This window comes from Centroberyx affinis, unplaced genomic scaffold (genome assembly GCF_046629955.1).
Source record: "Centroberyx affinis isolate AG114_WGS23_722 - 3 ecotype Tasmania unplaced genomic scaffold, CSIRO-AGI_Caff_v1 ptg000497l_1, whole genome shotgun sequence".
Classification (NCBI taxonomy): domain Eukaryota; kingdom Metazoa; phylum Chordata; class Actinopteri; order Beryciformes; family Berycidae; genus Centroberyx; species Centroberyx affinis.
Window position 1 is genome coordinate 80001 of NW_027279150.1, and position 10519 is coordinate 90519.

Genomic DNA, 10519 nt, shown 5'->3' on the forward strand with positions numbered 1-10519 from the left:
AAACGCAGCTTATTTGTGTGTAAATCTCTCTCTCTCTCTCTCTCACTCTCGCTCTCTCTCTCTCTCACACACACACACACACACAAACTTCCCCTGCTCCAGCTGTGTCTTAAGAAGTCGGGGCCAGACCGGTAATCTGACTGGGGTAGAAGTTACTGGATCTGTATCCATTACAGGATGTAATACCCCTCAGTCCTAAACTCTCCTCACTTCCCCTTACCTTCCACCTTTCTAGCGGTCATTTCAAGATCTCTCTCTCTCTCTCTCTCTCTCTCTCTCTCTCTGTGTCTCTCTCTCTCTCTCGCTCTCTCTCAAGAGCACACAGACATACAAAACATTTCATATGAGTGTCAAGAAACCTTATGACCCATTGCAACATAGCAGGGTCATATTCTTGTCATTGCTTTGTCATTGCCCTGCTAAATCTTCCACTACCACCACCACAATTACACCCTTGGGACCCCCTTGTTAACCCTCACCCCTACAGAGACTCCCTGGGCAGACCACAGTTTGTGGCCCCTGAAATGTTGAACAATATATTTCGGTTGTCAGTTATGGTAAAAAAGCTCAAGGTTTCTTCAGGACACCGACGATTTGTTTTGCACAACCAGCAGCAACACCTCACCTCAGCTTTTACAGCCAGCATATCAGTACTTCTAATGAGGTATCAGTTTCCAGCGAGGAAACCCAGCACATCCTGTCAGGATGCTTCAAGACCCAAAAGAAAACACTACTAGAAGTACAGCGAGTCAGCTATAAATCCCTATCTTTTTTTCATTTTCTCTCTCTTTTGTTTTCTCCGTCAGCTTTCCATAAAATAGCATAATTTTGTCAGTGACTTCCAGTAAACTAAAAAGCAATTACCACTATGACATCCATTTGTCTCCATTTCTTGCTCTTTCAATCACATGGTTTGATTTCACAGGCATCATTTTGTGTCCCCAAAATCGATTGACCTGAATGCCTCTGAGAAGAGATGCAAAGCAGCCACAGCCAGCAAACTGCCTGCCGACTGAAACTGCAGCATCAGATGAAAGCAAAGAATAGAGCATGCAGTCTGTCAGTCTTGTGCTGTCTGTCTCCCAGTCACCTGCACGGCATGTGAAAACTAAAAACAGACAGCAGGTATGGATTGTGGTTGGAAGTTAAGAGCCGTCCTTGTGTGAAGAAAACATCGACTCAGTGAAAACTAAAATCATCAAGCAGGTGTTCAGACAGATACGACTCGCTGATTTTGCCAGCAGCTTCATGAAGACCAAAAACACAGATCACTGTGAATTGTGACCCAAAGATAAGAGTGGTACAGTGCATTCTTAGCACTTGAAAGAGAACGAAGGGTTGAACAACAACATGTGTGAAGAAATTCTTTTGGCTAAATACACAGCAGGTGTTTTATACTGTTTTATAAAAAAAAAAATCTGAAATTCAGCAGAGAGCACCGGAGTCTCATTAGCGGGCAGTGACAAAAGCAAAGCAACTGGCAGTGCTTTGACCGTGAAAACCGATACAGCGGTGCTTATTTCCACCAAGGACAATGAAATGTAAGCTATCACGCTCACTCCTCACTTCCCAGAACTCACGTTGAAGGCTACAGCCTGGCGTAGGTGGAATGTCACAGAAGATGTGTGTGTGTGTGTGTGTGTGTGTGTGCGCGTGTATTTGTGATTCATAATGCGTGCATACGTGTGTGTGCATCCCCTACACTCCCCATTTCTCCTTGAAGATTAAAGAAACGCCTCGGCCTTTGCTCGTTTGCTGCAGAGACAATAGTCTAGACACGCTGTAGGGCAAAGTGTGACCTTCATGCAGACACAACACTGCAGCTGTCTGCTGCCTGTCTAAAACCTACAATGACTTCTGTTCACCTGTGGCTATAGGGCCAGGAAACACTAGCTCACCGAGTCTAGACGTCCATTCACTCTACCGAGCATCCATATGGTATTTCAGAGGTCAGAGACAGAGAGAGAGGCAGAGAGGGAGAAGAGAGCGAGAGGGGAGAGAGGGAGAGAGAAAGAGAGAGAGATACAGAAATACAGAAAAACTGTGTATATGAAAAATCTACATCAGAAGTCTGTAGCTCTCTACCTGGTCCAGACTCTCATTTTTCCATACAGTATTTCAGAAAACAAATATTTGCCCGTTGAGTCACGGTCCACCCTATTGCCAGGACAATCAATCAACTGTGTGTCAACCAATGAATGAGCCTGTTGCTGGTCCAATCAATCATCTATGTGTCAACCAATGAATGAGGCTGTTGCTACCAGGCCCCAGGCAAAAAGCTATTTGAATATGGCTTCACCAGTTTGGAGCTGCGTGAGTGCACCTGATTCTACTTCAACGACCTACAAACTGAAAGCATCCAAGTTGAGAAATAAAATGACGCACTCATCATGTTTATTTTTTGAATTTACAATCTGGGCATTTTGCTGATGCTCTTATGCAGCGCGACTTCCAGTGAGTGCAACACTAAACTAAGCCAGGAAGTGTGAATTTTGTAATCACAAGCAGAAAAAGAGAAGTGCAGACCTCAGCGGTGCCAAGAGTTTGAAAACGATCTGATCTGTTTTATTCATTAACTTATTTAGACGAAAAGACTTTTGGGGACAATGAGTGGTGAAGGCTTGAATGGGTAAGATGCAGCCAGAAGAAATGTGTTTTCAACCTATTTGTTCCAAAAAATAAACAAAGAAACATGTTAAACTAGTATTGTGCCCAGATCTGGTGGCTGTCAGGTAGGGTGAATCTGTTTGGTTCACCTGTAGGTGGTGCACTAATGTTACACTGGTGTTACCACTGTATCCAAAAGCTGAAACTTTACATCCCTACAGCTGACACCAAACCTACAACACTGCACTGTATGAATAACCATTTCTTTATGTCCCGAGTGCTGTAATTCAGTAAAGCAGTAATACAAAGCTTATGAGAGGAATGAAATGAAAAACCATGAAGATAAATGCAGGAGGGGGGGTCACTTTTTTCTAAATGAAGTCAATAATAAACAAAGACAGAGAGAGAGAGAGAGAGAGAGAGAGAGAGAAAGAGAGGAAGAGAGAACGAGAGAGAGCAGCTGATCTATCACTTGCTGGGCGTAAAACACAAATATGAAACAAACTTGGTAGGAGTCCAACTTTCTGTCAGCATTCACATATGTCTTGTTGTTGGCAGCTGCTCTGTGGAGACTTGGACAGACTAGTCTATGTTACCATGAACCTAAAATATTTAGGCAATTTTTATGTTTGTGTCCTAAAGCTCCTGTGTGCATTGCAAATGCTTCAAAGTGCATGGCATTGCGTTTCAAAAAGACTTTATAATTCCTTGCAAGGCCTGATGTTGGGTTAAATGATAAAACAGCATCTGCAACCAAAGAGAGTGCATCAAAAGAAAGGGTAACACTGATTGTACTCCATAGGAAAAGCGACTGAACCGCTGACAATGACAGGAAAGATGGACGAGAAAGAGGGGATGACATGCAGCCAAAGGTCACAACACACTGAGTAAGAGGTATGAGCCTTAGTTGGCTTTGCGTCAGGACACCCAGTCGAAACACTCTCCAGTGACTTTAAATAAAATACAGGATGAAAAGAATCATAAATGAGAGACACCGTCCAGTCCTTTCTTCTACACAACTAACCAAGACACGCACCATCATCTGATTTCCTCAGAACAAGTCAATAGAAGCTGTGAAGATAACTGCCATGCAGTGGTTTACCATATATGCATGAGAAACAACAGGAGCAGAGTGTCAAACTGTAATGACACATATCGCAGCACTAAACATAACAAGACTATTAAATGTGACACGTTCTCCCTCTAACACCTCGCCAATCACACTGCAGATACCAAACATGGTCACAGACAAAAGCGGCTGATGCGGCTAACAGCAACAATGTCAGTCCATGACAATATATCTCTCTGCCTGTTTGAAGGGAACAGCGAGTCCACTATTCAATATATGTAACTGACTTCACTGAATGAATGAACCACAAGTGAAAATACACTTTGAAATAAGAATGAAAAAGAAAAAGTGATCTGAGCATGAATAAAATACTACTTTAAAACAAACTTCTCAAACAAACCTAGTCTTCAAATGTCTTGGTATAGAAGGGACTGATTGTTTTTTTTTATAAGAATGATAAGATATGAAACTATGAATGTTATCTTATATTCTGTACTATAATGTGTTCAAAATGACTCCCCATCACATTACAATTCACTATTGTCAGTCCACCAAAAAGATAAAACACACAGAGTGGAACACTCCCCTTTTATGAACAAGCCTTTAACTGGAAAACAAAACGTGAAAAGTCTGTAAAACCAACTCAGCCTGCACTGTTTTTCAGCTACCTATCTACTCAAAATGCATTGCATACTGCCATGCTGCATACATGCAATACTCAGCAGATAGGATATCTGTTGTAAATGTAACACAACCACATACATGTCTGTAAAATGTTTGGAATCATGTCAACATCAGTTGCTACACTTACGAATTAATTCCTCTTTGGCTGATTGAAATAGGCTATGCAAAACAACTTCCATATTTAGAATACAGATCTATAATGAACAGCAATGTGCATGGGAGAGAGGATAGGTAAGAAATCCTAAAACGGACCGTCATCACGAGTTGCTCACAAACGACAATAGCTACACAGCAGGGCACAGAATTAGGCTGCAACATTTAAAAGTAACACACTGTATGAGTAAGAAATTGTAGGCTGGAGACACACTGAGACACAGAAGACAGGCGGGACAAAAACACCAAATATTGCTTGTAGTTTTGGAGAAGAGAAACGCTCAGCCAAGCAACAAACTGTGAGAGAAGAGGAAATATTCCTCTTGTTGAAGTTGCAGCAAAGATAAGTGAGAGCAGAAAGGTTGAGGGCAGTGCCGAGTAAATAAAGTTTGCAGTAACTCACCGTGTGTTTGTGTGTGCAGGGAGAACAGTCCGAGCAGCAGCAGCGGGCTGCGCAGGCTCCGGCTCCACAGACAGAGAGAGAGACAGCGCTTCAGTCTTTCTCCCTGCACTAGCATGGTAGAGTCTGCCGCTCCGCTCTTCTCTTCTCCTCTCTTCAATACACTCCACACAACAGGCTCCGCCACTCACACTCACACACTGCCTCTCCCTCCGAGCGTGTGTGTGTGTGTGTGTGAGAGAGAGAGAGAGAGAGAGAGAGAGAGAGAGAGGGAGAGAGAGGGGGATCGGGCATGCAAGCTCCTGTGTGTGTGTGTGAGTGTGTGTGTGTGTGTGTGTACCGCAACGTGAGAAAGTCCACACCACACAAAACACACCAGCAGCGGCAGCAGCAGTTGCAGTTGATTGTCCTCCACACAGTCTGACAGTAGCAGCCCAGCTGAGAGAGAGAGAGAGAGAGAGAGAGAGAGAGAGAGAGAGAGAGAGAGAGAGAGAGAGAGAGAGAGAGAGAGAGAGAGAGAGGTATGAGAGCAAAAAGGGGGAGTTTACTTCACTTGCCTAGTAGGGAGGGCTAACCCACTCACAAACACAGACACACACACACACACACACACACACACAGGGAGGGACAGGGGTGGAAAGAAAACGGGGGCAGGGAGCAGCCTGAGGAGCAGGATGGGGTTTAAAAAAGAGCAGGAGGAGGGCGAGTGAGGAGGATATTCAAAACAAGCAGCAAGATCTACGAGATTCTGTGCCTGTAACAGCTTACAGGACAACTGTTTCCAGTTTTCTTTTTTCTTACATGAACTCTTTGATCAAGGTGAAATGGGAATTCACAGCGTGGATGTGTTGATAAAAGTCAGATATATAGTTTGAGCAACGGTGAGCAACAGTGAGCAACTGCTAAATCGCAGCTGATTGGGTATCAATGGGGAAACCATTAAAAAAAGTGATACATTCTTTAGCAGAGAAAACTACATAATATTTAATGTGGGGATTAGCCAAATGATGAACAGGGCTATAGACTGCTACCAGGTCAAAGAACAGTCATGGTCAGTCACATCAGATAAAAATACATTATTTATTTAAACATAAAATTGTAGGAGAAAATGTCTATGTCTCTCTCTTTACAAAATTAGCGTTTATAAGAGCGCCGTGATTTGTGAATATTGTGGATATTTGAATGGCATATGTTCGGCATCATGTATCAGAGGCTCTGAGCAATGGCCAGCAGTGGACTGAGCTAACATGTGCATTTCCCCACCTCCAGCACACAAGTGGCAAAGTAATTAAGAGCAAGAGACCACTTCAAGTGTTTCAAACTGCTTCAAACACTTCAAACTTGGTGTATACTAGACACATCCTTATAGCATAGATCCTCTTTGTTCCTCTCAAGTTGTTGAGTCCAAAATGATGACTTTCTGCATGGGACAAAACAGAAACAGGTCTATACAAAACGTTTTAGGTCTCACACTGTACCAAAGTCTGGGTTGGGACCCAAAGCAGACAGTAGAAAATAGTATTCTGGAGAGGATTATATCAAAAGCTGTGTACTAGGTGATGTTGCTATACTGCAAATGAAGAATAAAATAGTGTGGGTTGGTAGATAAAACTTTTTTGTCTTGACTAACCAACAGCCAAAATCAGTTTTGAGACATGACCAAAGTGTATTTTGAAAAGATAGTGAAAACAGGTTTAAAAATGAGGATCCCAGGAGTTTTGAGCTGAAAAACAGCCCAAACCTCCTCTCCACTCGCACTGGTGTGTTGTTGACAAATCAGGTAGCTGGTAGCTGGCAAAGACACATTAAAGGAGCTGTTAGAGATTACATCACTCTAGCCTGGAGCTTTTCTACTAATAAATAAATGGCTTGAGACACTCTAATAGACCATTTCCTTTTCAGAGCTATCCTCCTGCCTGGAAGGCATTTACTGCAGACAAAAATGTGTGTGCATGAGTGTGTGTGTGTGTGTGTGTGTGTAAAACAGCCTGAAACAGCTCAAAATGAACATCTCAAAGTGGGATTTTTTTCAACAAAATACACAGTTTTCAAAATTTTGATGTTAAATAGAAGGGGCAACGTGTTTTTGTTGTCATGTTAATCTGCCTCTTTTGTAGCCGCCGCTGTTCTTTCCTCCTCCTTTCTTTCTCACACTCGTTCACGTTGTTCATTAGTGACAAACAATGGGCAGCCTGGCTCCCTCGCTCCTCGATGAGAGGAAAAATCACTTCATAAATAAACAGTCCTGCCCCGGTCCTGCCCTCCTCTCCTCCTCTCTCCTCTCATCCCCTCTTCTCTATTTCTCTTCTTTCTCTCTCCTCTATCGTTCCTGCCGCTCTCCAGTTTTCTGTAACTCAAAAACCGAACCCCCTCCCCTCCGCTCGGTCTCTTTCTCTTCTCCACTCCTCTTCCCACTGCCCTCCTCCAGTGAACCAGAATGTCATTTCAAGCATGTCCAACCACGGGAAGCCTTTTAAAAACTGTGACAGCATTTGCCCCCAATCCCCACTAGCTGTGAAAGCTGTGTGTGTGTGTGTGTGTGTGTGTGTGTGTGTGTGTGTGTGACGGGTGTCTGTAGTGATTTGATGGAAGACAGGATAGCATATGCAGATTGAGGAATGACCCCTATATAAAACATTGTTACTTTAAGTTATTGTAGGCTGGGGCCCACAGACACACACACGCACACACACACACACACACACACACACCCACACGCACACACACACACACACACTTTCTAGTCTTTCAGAGTGTCACCCTCATGCTGGGCCTATGATGGATGGCTGAGGGTGTCACAAGCGAGGGATGAGCAGAAAAACTGAAAGAGAAGGAGAAAGAACAGCAGAGAAAAGGCTGGTGACAAGAAAAACAAAGGAGAGTGGAATGATGGGATATTGGGGCGGGTAGAAAGACAGATTTTTTTTAAGGATTGAGGAGAAGACAAGAGACAAATGGAAGATGGTGACCTTTTGGGGAGAAGTGAGGGAGTTAGGAGAGGGAGGTAAAAGGATGGATGAGAGGAGGAGGACAGATGGAGGGAAGTTAGAGCGAGATAGCAGAAAGTAAAAAGTAAGTGATAAAGTTAGTGATAAACTTGCTCAAACACTTTTCTCGTACTAGTGTGTTAACTGAACTGATGAAGTGGCACTCCATTGTCCTGGCTACTTCTGTTTTTCATATGCTAATCCCATTCAAACTCTCTTTACACATTCAGATAATGTGTCAACCAGTGCTGGGGTCAATACGCTTTCTATTCAGCATTCAGTCTCTCATTTGTGACAGGTTGTCATAATATAACAATTTTCTTCCATGTCACAAGTCTCTCAGTATTAACAGTTTAAAGAAAGACGAAGTTGCCAACAGAGAAAGAGAAGTTGCCAATAGAGAAAGATTGGAAAAATGAAAAAGCATTTACTCTCTGATCTCTAATTGAAATCAGAGCATGATAGGCATAATACAACTAACCATTTATGATGCTCTATAAATAAAAAGGATTCCTTTGAAATAACATTAGACACTAAAGGCTGTATTTTGCTGCTCTCAAATGAACTCTTTGTATCTCTGAAAAACAGATGTTCAGGAAATAGGCAAATAAGGGCAGCATTGCATTTTTATAAATGACACAATGGCTTTCATGGTTACATGGGTTTATGAAAATTGTTGAACAAATAAGGGACTTGGCATATTTTTAGTTCAAATAAATGATACATACATTTATATCCAGATGTCAAATACTGCAGAAGTCATCATTTGGAGGGTTCACATTTACACACATGCATTTCTTATTTAAATAGACCATCTTCATCCAGGGATTTCCATCTGTGCCAGAGGATTTCAAGACCACCTTACGTTTTCCTGGCTCGCTTTTAGAACCGTTTATCCCTTATTTCATGTGTGAACTGACTAAACAGCATGGGGATTAACTCCGTTTTAGAGAAACACCTCTGTGGCACAGCAGCACATCTGCTAATCCCCATCCATTCACTTCAGTTCGTCTTTAAACTAACAAGCAGTTTAACATAATCTGCTTTAAGCCTGTCCATTCACTCCTATTCAACGGTGCATTTACATAGCAATCCTTTCTGCCTCAATGGCTTGCCGAGAGGGAGAGGGAGAGGGAGAGGGAGAGGGAGAGGGAGAGGGAGAGAGAGAGAGAGAGAGAGCAAGACAGTGAGAGAATGTGTGTATGTGTACGAGTGGGTGTAGTGTGCTTGTGTGTGTGTGTGCGAGTGTGTGTATACGTGCACATGGGTGTAAATGGAAAGTGAGGTGCAGGAAGAGTTCCTCTTCCTATTACAGTCCATTTGCACTCCCCGCTTCTCTGCCTCAGGGAGACACGTGCAGTGGAGAGAGAGAGAGAGAGACTGTGTAAGGCAGTGTTTTGTTTTGCTTTTTTTTTTGTTTGGGTCTCAAGGAAATCAAACTGGGCACCCAAATTATTCTGAGGAAACTGGCTTCAAAATTTGTCAGCTTTGTCATGCTGAAAAGGCCTTCCAAAAGTCCATACAAAGCAGATTAAACACTATAAACTAGTAGATTAGTAGTGTAACATAGGATACATTTCGTTCAATTGGACAACACGATATCTTGTAAAAAATCTGTTTTGTCTTGCCAGGAAAAATAGTGGAAAAAATAGTCTGGAGAAAGTTTGAGAGCAGCTGGTGTAAAAGACGCACGAATTGAATAAAGTAGGGAGTGCATGGAAATTCAGCCCAAAAAGAGGGTTAGAGCAGGAGGGAGAAGGAAAAAAAAAGAGGAGCACAATGATGATGGATGGAGTGAAAGGACCGTGCATGAACAGTGTTAAACCTTTTCACTCTGGAATTCAAACAAGAAATTTATCCTGGAGTCCTGTGACCGAGGCCCATTGAAACTCACTGCTGCTCCTGTCATGCAGACATCCACCAGGAGCGGTCCGACAACGCAGGGAATCGCTGAAAGAAGCGAGTAAAAAGGAATGGGAGAGCGGAAAGAGGTATGAAGTGAGGAGAGGCGCGATGATGAAGCAGTGACAGAGACGAGGCCTGCCAGGTTCACCTCTGACCCCGACACCGATTTGTACTTGGTTGACCTTTCACCTTTAAGTCAAAAATCCCTCTGCACCACAGCCAGGGAATCCCTTCTCGCAGACACGGCGAGGCAAGGCAGGATGAAAGACAAAAGTGAAAACAGGAGTCGAAAGATGACGTAGCAAGAGTATGAAGAGAAAGAAACTCTCTCAGTATCTTCTCTTTTTCCCTCTTTCCTGATTGTTCTCATCCCTACATTTAAACCACCTTCCAGACCTGCAAAAAACTGGCCTTCTGTCATTGCATTAATTCATGGATTTTCCTCCTTAAACAACCCTATCCTCATGTAAATTAATCAGTTTGATACTACTTACTAAGATGTATATGATGAATTGATGTCTAAAACAGTGGGTAAACTCTATTGCACGAATAAAAAGGTGGGTAAAATTATGTTACTATCCCTTGTGCCATAATCCAAGGTGAGCATTCATATAGAGGCCTAATTCCGAGTTGAGCAGAATGATACACTACCATACAAAGTCCCATTGAAACCATCAGGCTGTTTCATTGAATTAGGCAAAACATCAGTGAAAT

The 10519-nt window shown here is 42.8% G+C and overlaps 1 protein-coding gene across 1 annotated transcript in view; it reads right to left on the reverse strand.

Moving 5' to 3' along the window:
• LOC139642568 (bone morphogenetic protein receptor type-1B) overlaps positions 1-5014 on the reverse strand; it is a 28082-nt gene extending 23068 nt beyond the window's left edge. The window contains exon 1 of the mRNA XM_071517448.1: positions 4917-5014. The gene's annotated coding sequence lies outside the window, so the exon portion shown is untranslated. The remainder of the gene's footprint in view (positions 1-4916) is intronic.
• Positions 5015-10519: the final 5505 nt, after the last annotated feature.